Source organism: Dasypus novemcinctus, chromosome 8, assembly GCF_030445035.2.
Source record: "Dasypus novemcinctus isolate mDasNov1 chromosome 8, mDasNov1.1.hap2, whole genome shotgun sequence".
NCBI classification, from domain to species: Eukaryota; Metazoa; Chordata; class Mammalia; order Cingulata; family Dasypodidae; genus Dasypus; species Dasypus novemcinctus.
The window spans coordinates 126,235,361-126,247,730 of record NC_080680.1 but is presented as its reverse complement, the minus strand read 5'-3'; the positions used below and the strand labels follow the sequence as shown (position 1 = coordinate 126,247,730).

Below are 12,370 nucleotides of genomic sequence, written 5' to 3'. Positions count from 1 at the left end.
CCGGGCACCCAGCAGAGCGCCCGAGGGGGTTGGGTGCAGTGGGGGTGGAGCCTGCGTCCAGGCCCGAGTCTCTCCCAGGGGAAGGTAAGGAGGTGGGAGTGGGGGGCCGGGGCCCCCAGGTGTCAGCTCACCTGGTGGCGACCTTCGCCACCCACGGTCTGCAAAACAGGAAACTGAGGCCGGGGAGCCCTGCCCAGGGGCTCCTCTAGGCCCCTGTTCTGTGTACGCCCCCGCCCCCTTCAGGTTCCCCCAGGGAGTGGGGCAGGAGGGGGAGGCAGGGTGGCAGGTGGGGTCCTTCCCAGGGGTCGTCCTGCCCCTCTCCCCTTCCTTCCCGCAGATGGGCCGGCCAGTGCCCCGGGGGGAGACGGTCTCCGGCACCCAGCTGTCCGGCGCCCCTGCCCACCCTCGCGAAGCCCCCCGCGAGGCCAACGCCGGCCCTGTGGCCTCAGACCTGGTGCCCTCCGCCGCGCTGGCTGCCGCCCTCGTCCTGCTGTTCCTGCTGCTCTCGGCCTGGCTGGTCTGGGACGGGTGCCCCCAAGGCGCCTGCTTGCCTGGAACCCGGGAGGCACAGGGTGTCGGAGTCTTGTTCGGCGACCCGAGGTATCGGGAATGAAAGACAAAGAAAGATTGGGTTCAGGGGATCTGAGAGCATCGATTTCTCAAGCTCATCAGACAACTTTATTGAGTCGAGGGGCTAGTATATATACCCCTAACATACGTGACATTCAGCACACAATCAAGTTATCTATTACCCTTACCTCATACTATATTAACTAGTGATTGATGAAAACCCAACAAACCTTACTGGAACTATTATTATAAAAAACAGTAACTGTACTCATAAATCCTGTTACCCAGGTTGTTCTGTTCTATATGTATTGTTCTGCCTGCAGGTGTGCTTACCCAGCCAAGATTGTGCTCCGCACCGATAATCATAAGGGACAGCTTGACTCAGTGGTCAAGGAAGTAACTTGCTTCCATGGAAACAACATGCCTTTGTTTCCCACATTTCCCCCTTTTTGTTTTAGTCAGGGTGACTGTGTCTGTCTTAGGTCGAGGCTACGCGCAATCAGCCTTACCCGTCCTGGGGAAGCGTGGCAGCGAAAGGCCACGTCCCTGTCTTAGGTTGACTGAAAGGCTAGCCAAGTTGCCCGTCACTGACTACCAGCCAAGCGCACTGACTTCGGGGTACTATTGTAGAGTTTTAGCAAGTACTATGTTGTTTGCTTGTCCCATGGTGTCCACACGGTGCAATCTCTGGCAAACACCTTTTCCCAGGCACGCGACAACCATGAGCAACAGGATTAATACACATATCCCTATTCCTAAGGCAGATAAGAAATGTTGAGACTTCCACCAATCAACAGGATTAAACTTATTCAAATGTGAAATCAAACCATTAAAGATGTCCTTATCACTATCTACGTATATCTGATTATGAGACATTTCTAAAATATTTTTCTGCAATTCCTCAATTTCTAATGACATATTTCCTTTGTGTCCTAACAAATGATTTCTGATCTTATTCCATTGAAACATAGAAATGTTATAATCCAAAGGAGTAATACAAAAATTACTTTCATTCCAATCACATTTCAATCCTCTTAACAAATTCAAATTATAAACTTGATCTCCTAAGTGTAAAACAGCAGATTCCAAATCACTAACTCCGTTATTAAGTCCTTCATCAATGTGCTCCTGACTATGCCATAAGTCACTTGCATTCTTGTACCAATCATGCACGTATTGCTGTGTCTGCACCGTCTCATGCAATGCAACAGCAGCAGTGGCAGCGGCAGTGATGACACCAATGAGGCCAAGAATGCCAGCTATGAGAAGTCCCAAAAATCTCTTAGATCGTTTCAACAGTCCTTGAGCCAGGTGGAAAAGAAGATGACTTTCAGGTGATGACTGCCACATCCGATTCCATTTTCACCGGGATCCACACTCCTCGTCTTCGGTGAGCCATGGTGATAATATCTCCATTCTGTAAGATATTCTCAGACAAGCAAGTATACAAAGCGCCATCCTTATAAAACAAAGCATTTTCAGTAATGGTAGCCTTCCCTACCACAAACACATGTGGATCTCTGACACATGATTGAAAATGATGAATTTGATCTAATTGTAAATATTGTCCATCCATACTTTTATTACCTTTCCATTCAGAAGTAAATGCCACTCCTAAGAAGACTTTCCATATTTGTTTTTGATCATGGATTCCAGTGCTATTGCACCATGGAAAAGGAACCCATTTCCCTATATTTTTCCAATCACTATTATTTTTGGTAAAAATTATTTTTTCATCTAAATCAAGGGATTCATGAAAGGGATACTGCATATTACTAATTTGTTGTCCCTTGCTATTTATACCATACCAAATAAATCTGCCCTTATATTTGTTGGGATTCCCCATAGGGGCAATTTCCCAAACTATTCCATAGGAATCATTAAAAACGACAGATCCTCTTCCCATATGGCATTCATACCATCTTTGCATATCACCAGCATTCCTCTTAGGACAACTATAACTTGGATACTTATATTCTTGGTATTGATAGGATGGGAATAAAGTTACCAAAGATTTAGTATTATTATGGCTAAAATTGATCATAGTTCTATTTTTCACAGCCATACATGGTGGGCGATTGCCAATGCAAAGAGGTCGGAAATCAAATGGAAGAAGGAGATTATAAATCTTTTGTCCTTCTTCTCGTGGCTTAAGTGGTAGTCTATCATCCACAGGTCCAGGAAATATAATAGTTTTATTCAAATAGACAGGAAAAGAAGGATCTTTCCAGGTTAACACTCGAAGTAATGGGGGATTAGGGATATAAGCCCAATATGTGTAATTACCATTACCATTGCCGGTTTCACTCACTATCAGTAGGATCCACATGTGTAGAAGACTCCACTTCTTCAGTCCTAGGTTTAATCCTTTTTGCCGGAAGCCAGATTTCTTCTCCATTTTCTGAAATGGTAAGAGCATAGCCTCGCCCCCATACTTTAACCCTGTCTTTCTTCCATTCATTACTTAAAACATCTTTCCAAAATACTGGTTGGTTCTCAGAGTCTGCAATTTCTGTGGATTTTTGAGAATGTCCAAAATGATATTCAGCTGGTTTCATAGAATCATAAACGTTAAGAAAATTTAAGGTAAATAAAGCTTTAGCCAATTGATCTTTAGGTGATATCATACCATCATCTCCCCCTTTTTGTTTTAAAAGCATAGTCTTGAGAGTATGATGGCATCTTTCAACAATAGCTTGACCTGTAGGATTATGGGGAATGCCGGTAACTTGTTCAATAGCATATTTTTTACAAAAGGAAGCAAAGGATTTACTAATGTAAAAGGGTCCATTATCAGTTTTAATCTTTAGAGGGCATCCCATCACAGCAAAAGCAGACCAGAGATGTGAGCGAACATGATGAAACCGTTCCCCACTTTGAGCAGTAGCCCACATGAAATGAGAATAAGTGTCAATACAAACATGAACATATTGTAATTTACCAAAGGATGGAATGTGAGTAACGTCCATCTGCCATAACTGATTAGGAGTCAGGCCTCTGGGATTGGTTCCAGCCTGAAAAGGCACTGCTGTCAGTGGTCCACAGGTGGGACAAGTACAAATAATTTCCTGCGCGTGTAGTCTAGTAAGCTTTTGATATTTATTTCACAGGCCTTTAGCGTTAATGTGAGTTAAAGCAAGGTAATCACGAGCACTTTGTAAACACCCCACTAATAAATCAGCCTGAGCATTACTTGCTGTCATAGGACCAGGCAAAGATGTATGAGAACATATATGTGTAATGTAAATAGGATGCTGTCTTAATCTAATGAGATGTTGCAAATCAGCAAAAAGTTGAGATAATTTATCAGTAACAAAGATATGAGCTGTTTCAATATGCTTAATAGTAAGACATACATATTCAGAATCAGAGACAATATTCAAAGGTTCCTTAAATATTGGTAACACCTTAATGATGGCAGCAAGTTCAGTACGCTGAGCAGACGTGAATGGAGTCTGCCAAGCCTGTTCTTTTCAAGAAGTAACGTATGCTGCTTTTGTATTACTATTACTATAGTAAATACTGTACAAGATAGTTATGAGCTATGCACATAGCCCTGAAAAGCACCGCAGAAGTTTATTGTTGCGTTTTTTACAGATAGAGGAATGCAGCTGGCTTGATCTGTCTAAGAAGACACTAAAGAAAATCTTAGCAAGTTTTAAATCAAAGTGATAGCAACACAGCTGGCCATTAACTTTTTGCAACTAGCAGTGTTTGGGATTGCTGCATACTACAGTGTTGTTACTTTACTCTATGATAAGAGGTTGTTTCTGTGACACACACTCTTTTATAATAATTAAAACCATAATTAACCACATTGTACTTTTCTTTTTAATATTATGCTGAAATATTGGTAACTTTATATACTTTTAAGCATTTATAGAAAACTTTTACTCATACAACTTTAATTAACAGAGGGATTAAGGAAAGAAAAAACTTGTTAATTTTATAACACTTTAAAACACCTTTTATTCAACTTATAATTTTTTTTTTTTTTTATATAACTTGCCACATACATTTAAGTTCCAAGAGTTTATGAAAATTAGCCATCCTACTTTAGGGCAAAACACACTTTTTTGCAAAAACTTATTAAATTTCAATTAGCATTCTCACAAACTTTTAACCTTTTTAATATTCATTTAAGTTTTACATCCTTCATTATTATCCTGTGAAGAAAAATAAGCTATTCATTTCAATCTAGGCAAGAACAACCTTTTATAAAGACTTATAGTAATTTTGTTAATCAAGACTCACAATTTTTATCATTGCAGAGATCTTATTAACATTTAAACTTATGTATTAATATAAGCGCTTATTTAATTTTTGGCCATTTGAATAGAGCTCTTTTATAAATTTTATTAATTTATATTACCATCCGGAGGTATCAAAATATACACTGACATTGAACGAACAAACACAGAACAATCACAACACAGTAACAGAAACATACAGTTTACAATTAACTCATAATTCTTACTTTCTTGGTATAGCTGCTTTTAAGCTCTCCATTATATCACATTTTAAATATCACTTCTTCAGATTTCTTCTGGAATCCATGTTACCTGTAACATGCAAGCTTGTGCTTGGCAATATTTTTATTAGTTATCAGCAATCAGTTAAGATAACTTGAGCAGCATAAATGTAGTTAAAACTCTAATTTAGCAGTTTAGACAGACTGTTAACACACATTTTTGGATTATTACTCTGTAAGACTATACTGAGTTCAGGAGTAAACTATTGATTTAAAACTGAAAATTCCTTTTTAAACCTTGATAAAAATTTTGTACTGATTTTATTATCTTGGTTAAATAAGCCCAGTTAGAATTAGCATGGAAATAAAAGAGAACACCAATGTTGCCATGTTTTTCTCTTTTTTCAGTGGCTTAACTCTATTAACCCCACTAGCCCACAGCTACATTGTCATGTAGACAGCAGGGGGGTTGCAGAGTTGCTGCCAGAATAGTTTCCTTATCTTAGTTAACACTTTAACAGAGTTTTCTTACAAGCCTGATTTCACTAACAAGGACATTATTTAGTATCTTTGCCCGTTTTAAATCTTTCAATAGTTTAAAAGTTTTTGGCTCAGGATGAAGCCTGACACCCCCTTGTGGGTGTCCAGCATCAGGAGGAATTTGTTGAATAGTTACAGGAAAAGCTGCTACAGCTTGCATAGCCAGAGGCTCACCTTGACTAGATCCCAGTAAAAGACATCTCATTAATGGAGTAACAGGCACAGGATTTGGCTTAAAGCTGCCATGAACATAAGGCAGGTCCGTAGAGAAAAGTCCACTAGGTACTTTTCCAGGTTCCGGAGGTGCAGAAGGAGCCTCATGAGTCAAATTAGGATATATGTTTGCCTTAGAAATATTTATCCGACATGGATTTAGTTAAGAGTGGATTTGTGTCTTTAACTTCAAATAACTCCTCTTCTTCCTGTTCCTCCTCCAAGTTCCTGTCTTTACCTGTATCATTCATAGCCGTTTCCTCCCTTGAGAAAAGAACAATCTCTTCTTCTTTGTCAGACTGCAAAGGATCTAATGCAGCAGCAATATGCTGTCCCAAGGCCCAAATTGATACAGGTATATTCTCTCCTTTCTTATATGCTCTCCGCAATGCTTTCATTACTTGCCTCCACTGCTTAACATTCATCAAATTCTTTCCTTGCGGTTGAAACCAATAACAATGCTTTTGAACCAAAGCAAACAATTCAAACAAATCTGCAGTCTTAACTGTGACGCCTACACTGTGCAACAGTGTTTTCAAAACCTGTGAATATTCTTCCAAGCGTCCTGGTTAATTACCCATACCCTGATGCTAGCGGAAAGCAAAACGTAATAATATGAAGCAGCAGTCTACCCGGGTTAATTAATTTCAATGCTCCTTACCTTAAAAAAGGCTTTTTAGCTTTCCGCGTTCCCGATCCAGAGGTGGAAGATCCTACGCTGCCGTGTCTTGATGAATCCTCTGCCTCGGGCCCCACGTCTGGGCGCCACCTGTCGGAATCTTGGTCAGTGACCCGAGGTATCGGGAATGAAAGACAAAGAAAGACTGGGTTCAGGGGATCTGAGAGCATTGATTTCTCAAGCTCATCAGACAACTTTATTGAGTCGAGGGGCTAGTATATATACCCCTAACATACGTGACATTCAGCACACAATCAAGTTACCTATTACCCTTACCTCATACTATATTAACTAGTGATTGATGAAAACCCAACAAACTTTACTGGAACTATTATTATAAAAATCAGTAACTATACTCATAAATCCCGTTACCCAGGTTGTTCTGTTCTAGGTATTGTTCTGCCTGCAGGTGTGCTGACCCAGCCAAGATTGTGCTCCGCACCGATAATCAAAGGGACAGCTTGACTCAGTGGTCAAGGAAGTAACTTGCTTCCATGGAAACAACATGCCTTTGTTTCCCACAACAGGGGCTGTGCAGCTGGTTGCCCTGAGTCGGCTCCCCCCGCCCCCCACCAGACCACAAGACCCCCTGGAGGGCGCGTCCCTTCCAGCCAGCTCCAGGAGCCCGAGCCTGGGGGTGGGGCTGGTGCCAGTGGAAAGCGCGCAGCCCGCGGGCGCAATCCGCCTCCGCCCCTGGTTTGCAGCCAGCACGGCCACGGCCACGGCCACGGCCACGGACACGGCCACGGCCACGGCCATCCCTGGGGACCTGGGCTGCGCCACGTGGACAAGCCCCATCTCCCCCTGCACCTCGGCGTCCCCCGTCAGCCCATGAGGAGGGCGAAGCCTGCTGCTGGGGCGGTGGGGCCGCCGGCCGCGGGCGGGCGCTGCCCAGCTTTGCCGCAGGCCCGCTCCGTCCCTAGCCGCGACCGAGAAGGACGAGCAGCCCCGGGCGAGCACGTGGGGCGCGGGAGGCTGCGCGGGCCTAGGCCGCCACCTGGCGGCCGCCGGCAGAATCGCACCTCCGGAGGCTTGGGGGCCCCTTGGGGCGCAGGACCCGGGAGGCAGGGGGCGTGGCCTTTCGTTTCGGTTCCAGCGGACCCTTTGGAGACTGTGGGCGGCACCGGTCCCAGCCGCAGAGGGAACTGTCCCTAGCATTTGCTCTTTCTCCCCTTGCCCATGATTTCTGTCTCTGTACACTTAGCAACAAGTCAGGGGAGGGGGCGCCGGGCGCGCTCTGGGCAGACGGGGCGGGGCAGAGGGGCCCTCCGAGTGAGGGTGCAGGGGCGCAGGGCCATGGTCAGTGCCCGGACCTGGGTGGGAGCTGGCCCCCGCGCCCGCCTGGTCTCTGACCTCTGGTGGGGCTGGGAGGGCGTGGGGGCCCTGCAGGGGGTGTGGGGGCGCCCAGTTCCCCGTGTTTCCCTTCCACCTATAATGCGCCAGACTCTGGGGAGGCGGGGGCAGGGACACCCACAGGAGCACCCGAGGGGCCGGCCAGGGAGCAGGGGGGCTCTGGCTGGGCAGGGAGGGGCCCCTGGGGCCTGAGGAAGCCGCTGTGCCAAGGGGCCCGCAGGGAGGAGGCTGGTGGGGGTGGCCTGCGTGCCCCCCTCCAGCTGCAGGCCCCCTGCCCAGGCCCGCCCCGGGGTGCGCCGGGGTCTCCTCGCCCTCCTCCTCCAGCTTCCCCAGGACCAAGTGCTTGCAGGCTCGTCCAGGCTGGGGTGGCCAGGGGCGGCAAGCCCGGTGCCTGTCCCCAGGGGCTGAGGCCAGGCGCCTGGACAGGCAGGCGCAGGTGGGCCGGCCTCGGCTCTCCCCCGCCGGCCCCCCCCCCCCACCTTCCCTGTGTCTGCAGGCTCTGGCAGGCGCAGCAGACCCGGGGGAAGGGACGGCAGCAGCCCGGAGCGGCCCCAGCCCCCTGGGCCTCCGTCTGGGCGCAGGGGCCCCTGGCGGGGGTTCCTCCCGGCCCCCCCCCCCCCCCCCCCCCCGCCACACTTCCTCCCTGTAGGACGAGGAGAGAGGACGCGGCACTGCCCCGCCCTCCATCTTTCGACGGGCGGCTCGCTTCGCCTCTCCGCGTTTCCACGTTTCTACTTGGGTGCAGCTTTGTTACCCAGCCTGAGTCCAGGGCGGGGGCTGCTGTCCCCCGCGGGCCATGGCGGTGGGCGCAGGCCGTGGGCTTTCCCTGGCCAGGCAGGGCGCCTCTGGGGAACGCGAGACCCGCGGCCCTGGACGCGCGTCTTCGGAGCTGCTGGAGCCTGAGTGGAGACCCCTGAGCGCGGAGGCCACGCGCTCCAGGCACCCCCTCCCCCATCCCGCCCCCAGACCCCACCGAGGGCCAGAGCCCCCCCCCCAGGAGTGGGGCGGTGGGACGAAGCCGCTCCAGACCTGGGGGCCTCCGTCCCAACCCTGCCTGGCCGGCCCTGCGCTGACGAGGAACGCAGGTGGGCCCCTCTTGTTTGCTTTCCGAACGTGCCCAAGAAATGCCATGTGGTTTCACCCCCGGCCCAGCCCTGCGGCTCCCGCACGCGGGGAGCCCTTCTCGCAAGTGCCAGAGGCGAGCGGAGGCATCTGCGCGGCGCGCGGCCAGGAAGTAATTGCATCCGAAAGGAAAATATTTTTCTGTATAATTCAGTGACCCGTTCTATAAACATTGTGGTTCCACCTTGGGGTTTTTCCTGCCCCGACCCCCCTCTCCCCACTCTTCCAGGGGTTGCTCGGGCAGCCAGATGCCTGAGGTTAGGAAAATATGTGCTGCTGCTGCTGGGCTGGGCATCGTGGAGGAGAGGCATGAGCCCAGGGACCCAGGGGCAGCCAGAGAGAGGCCTGGCCGTGGCCCCTGGAGCGGGTTTGCAGAGAGGCTAGTGGCCAGGTCCCCGGGGGGCGTGTTGAACCCACGCAGCCTCCCCACTGGGTCTGGGGGTGCCTGGGGGTGGAGTGGAACTGACCTTCTCTTCTGCCAGCCTGGTCCTGGGCTGGAGGGGCAGCTGTCTGCAAGGCTGGCTCAGCGGCCCGTGGAGGGGTGAGGCAAGTTCTTTGGGGAGGGGGCCATTTGTTTTCATTAAGACGGCCGGCTTGGGAGACAGATGGATCCGAGTTCAACCCTCTTTTCTGGACGCTTTAGCTGTGTGGCCTTGGGCACGTCATTCACCCTCCGAGTCTCATTTCTGATCCATCGGCTGGAGCTCAGGGCTACCCTGCCAGCAGGCTCCTCATCGCCGTTCCGGCCTGCCTCCTTCCTTAAAGCCTCCTGGTTTTGTTTGGGGCGGCCACGAGCCTCACTAAAGTGTGTTCTCTCCCCGCCTCCCTTGCAGCCCTGTGGCCACGTGACTCAGCCGTGGCTAATGAGGGGTGGGCAGAAGCGTCTGGGGAGGCAGCGCTTCCTGATTAGAGTGAGAAAGCCATACCCGGAAGGCTCTGGGTGTGGACCCACCCTCTTCCTCGCGCCTGGAATGCGGTCGTGTGGCCTGGAGACCGGCTGCTCTTTTGCAACCACGAGGGTGAGAGCCCAGGCTGCCCATGGCAGGAGGCAGGAGCGGGTTGTTCGGGGCTGCGTTGGGCATTGGGCCCCTTCTCTGTGTCTTGCCACCTCAGGCGGCTGTGATGCCTACAGAACATCAGTCCCGACTTCAGCTGGGGAAGACGGCTGGCCCACGGACCCGGGGGTGTGCCCCGGCACTGGGGGGCCTCCCCACGTCCTCCCCTCGACGCTGAGGGCGGCTCTCAGAGCTGGTCCAGGCCCTGCCTCTGTGCTGCCAGCTCAGGGGAGGCGTGGGGGGCACCGCGTCAGGGGCGTCGACAGGTGGGCAGCTCAGGTCCCCGACGAGAGGCCTCGTGCAGGCACTGCCCTTGCCCCAGCCTGTGTCTCCTCTGCGAGCTAGGAACAAAAACCCCAGTAACGTCCCACCCCCGGGGTCTCGGGGAGGTGGGAGGGGGCTGGGGGCTCTCTCTCCAGCACTAGGGAGGCAAGGCAGGAGCCTGCCCTGGACAGCAGACAGACAGATGGACAGGTGCACAGAGGGCGCCTCCAGCCTTCTTCATAACACAGGGGTCCCCTGCGGGGGGGACGCCGGTCCCGAGAGCCGGCCCCTGGGGGGGTCCCCACACTCCCCTTCCCACCCCTGACCTGCCCAGCTGTGCCCTGGCCCCGGGCTCCGCCCCGGGGTCGCCCTCTCCCCATACTCGGGGTCTCCTGCTGGGGGCACGAGCCGGCCACTCGCCCCTCCTCGGCCCTGTGGCCCCTGCCCTCTCGCTCGGGCCCGACGAGCTGGGCTTCCTGGGAAGGGGGGGAGGGCCTGCAGGGGCCAGCGCGGGCTCTGGGCAGTGCCGGGCGGCTACCGTGGGTGCTTTGGCCCCTTCGTTTTTCAGACGAGGATCCACGGCCCGGAGGCAGCAAGCTGGCCTGGAAAGGGACAAGGCGTCCGATGCCACCCCCACACCGTGGGGAGGCGCATAGGGCCCTGGGGTCCCCCCCGCAGCTGCTGGGACCGGCCGGGCTGGGGGCCTGGACGCGGATGCCCCCGGCCAGCAGACGCCCGCGCCCGCCCCTGCCCGCCTGGCCGCTGCCCCGCGCCGCCCCGGCCAGCTCTTTGTGGGCCGCTAAGTAGCGCAGCAGCTGCTCTCCGTGCTCAAGTGTGACACGACGTTTTTCCGGACGGCCGGCGCTCCTGGCCGAGGACCGCTGAGCCCCGTCTGGCCGTCCCCGCGTCCCCGCCCGCCTCCCCCTCTGTCCTGGCCGGCGGGCGGCTGGGTCAGGCCGGGACCTCTCGGGCCCGATGTTCAGACGGAGCCTGCGTGGGGCCCCCAGGGCTGCGGCCCCCCCGCCCCGCGTTAGGCTTGGCCCCCGCGCTGGGCCGCGGGCTCCCTGCCAGAAGCAATTACTGCATTTTCATCTTGTTTTGCTGACGGTTTAGAGTATGTTAAGAATGTTCTGCGGGGAGACCTGGGGTGCTGGGGGAGCGTGTGGGGGGGCGGGGGCTCGGGGCCCAGCTGTGGCCGGGTCCCTGGGGAGCAGCTCTTCGGGGTCACTGGCAAGACAGAGGCGGGGGGGGGGGGCGGCTGCGGGCTGGTCTCTTTGTAGGCATTCACAGTTGTCCCTCGTCGGTACTCCTTAGATGTGGCCGGTGTCCTGAGCACTTGGGAGCCTGGGGACTACCCTCAGGCCTCTTATGAAAGGGGAAACTGAGGCTCAGGTTCACGCGCAGCTTGCCGAGGTCAGGCTGGCTCCCGCGTCCCCCCTCTGGAGCTGCCGCCTCCCTCTGGCCCAGGGTGGGCTGGGGATGGGGGGTCTTGAGAGGAACCAGGCCACGACTGCCCCCTGGTTTCCTCTCCCCACTGTGGGGTGTGCTTGGCATAACTGGGAAAGCCAGCCCGGGGCCCTGCACCCCCGCCTCTGGAGTGCCCCCCTGGCCACAGGCGGAAGAGAGAAGAGTAGTGGGAGGGGGTCCCCCAGGTCCTCGGGCCTGATCCAGCCGCTGTCCTGGGGGAGGAGGGGGCTTCGGCCTCCAGGTCCCGCTGCCCAGACTTACTGCCCACCCCGGGGCTTCCAGAAGGTGCTTCCAGCCAGAGGGCAGGGCTGGGGCTCCAGTGGACCGGCCGGGGCGCCGAGCCTCGCTGGAAGGCTTGCGGGTGGCATGTGCGGTCAGCACCCCGAGGACGAGGCCGGCCCCGTCTGCGCAGGGGCGCCACCCCCGTCTCTTCTTGGGGGGCAGAAAGCGGCCGCTGCCTTTGCTTGGCTGATCCCTGCCACTGCTCCGGGAGGGGGGCCACTCCGCAGAGGCTGCAGCCGAGGCGCAGAGGGCGGGCACGTGTACCCGTGTGTGTACGACACACGCACACGCGTGGGTGTCATCACGCTGACAGAGCCACGCCACTTCGCTTTTGACAGGCCCACGGCTGGGCGA

At 53.4% G+C, this 12,370-nt stretch overlaps 2 long non-coding RNA genes across 2 annotated transcripts; one reads left to right on the top strand and one right to left on the bottom strand.

The window, feature by feature from the left end:
- Positions 1–5,047: 5,047 nt before the first annotated feature.
- LOC139436179 (uncharacterized) lies at positions 5,048–8,242 on the bottom strand. The gene is made up of 2 exons (XR_011649521.1): positions 6,456–8,242; positions 5,048–5,132 (listed from the first exon to the last, which is right to left on the bottom strand). It is a non-coding gene; the product is annotated as an uncharacterized lncRNA (long non-coding RNA).
- A 197-nt stretch (positions 8,243–8,439) lies between these two features.
- LOC111760544 (uncharacterized) lies at positions 8,440–11,255 on the top strand. The gene is made up of 4 exons (XR_009186963.2): positions 8,440–8,911; positions 9,782–9,967; positions 10,062–10,269; positions 10,836–11,255. It is a non-coding gene; the product is annotated as an uncharacterized lncRNA (long non-coding RNA).
- Positions 11,256–12,370: the final 1,115 nt, after the last annotated feature.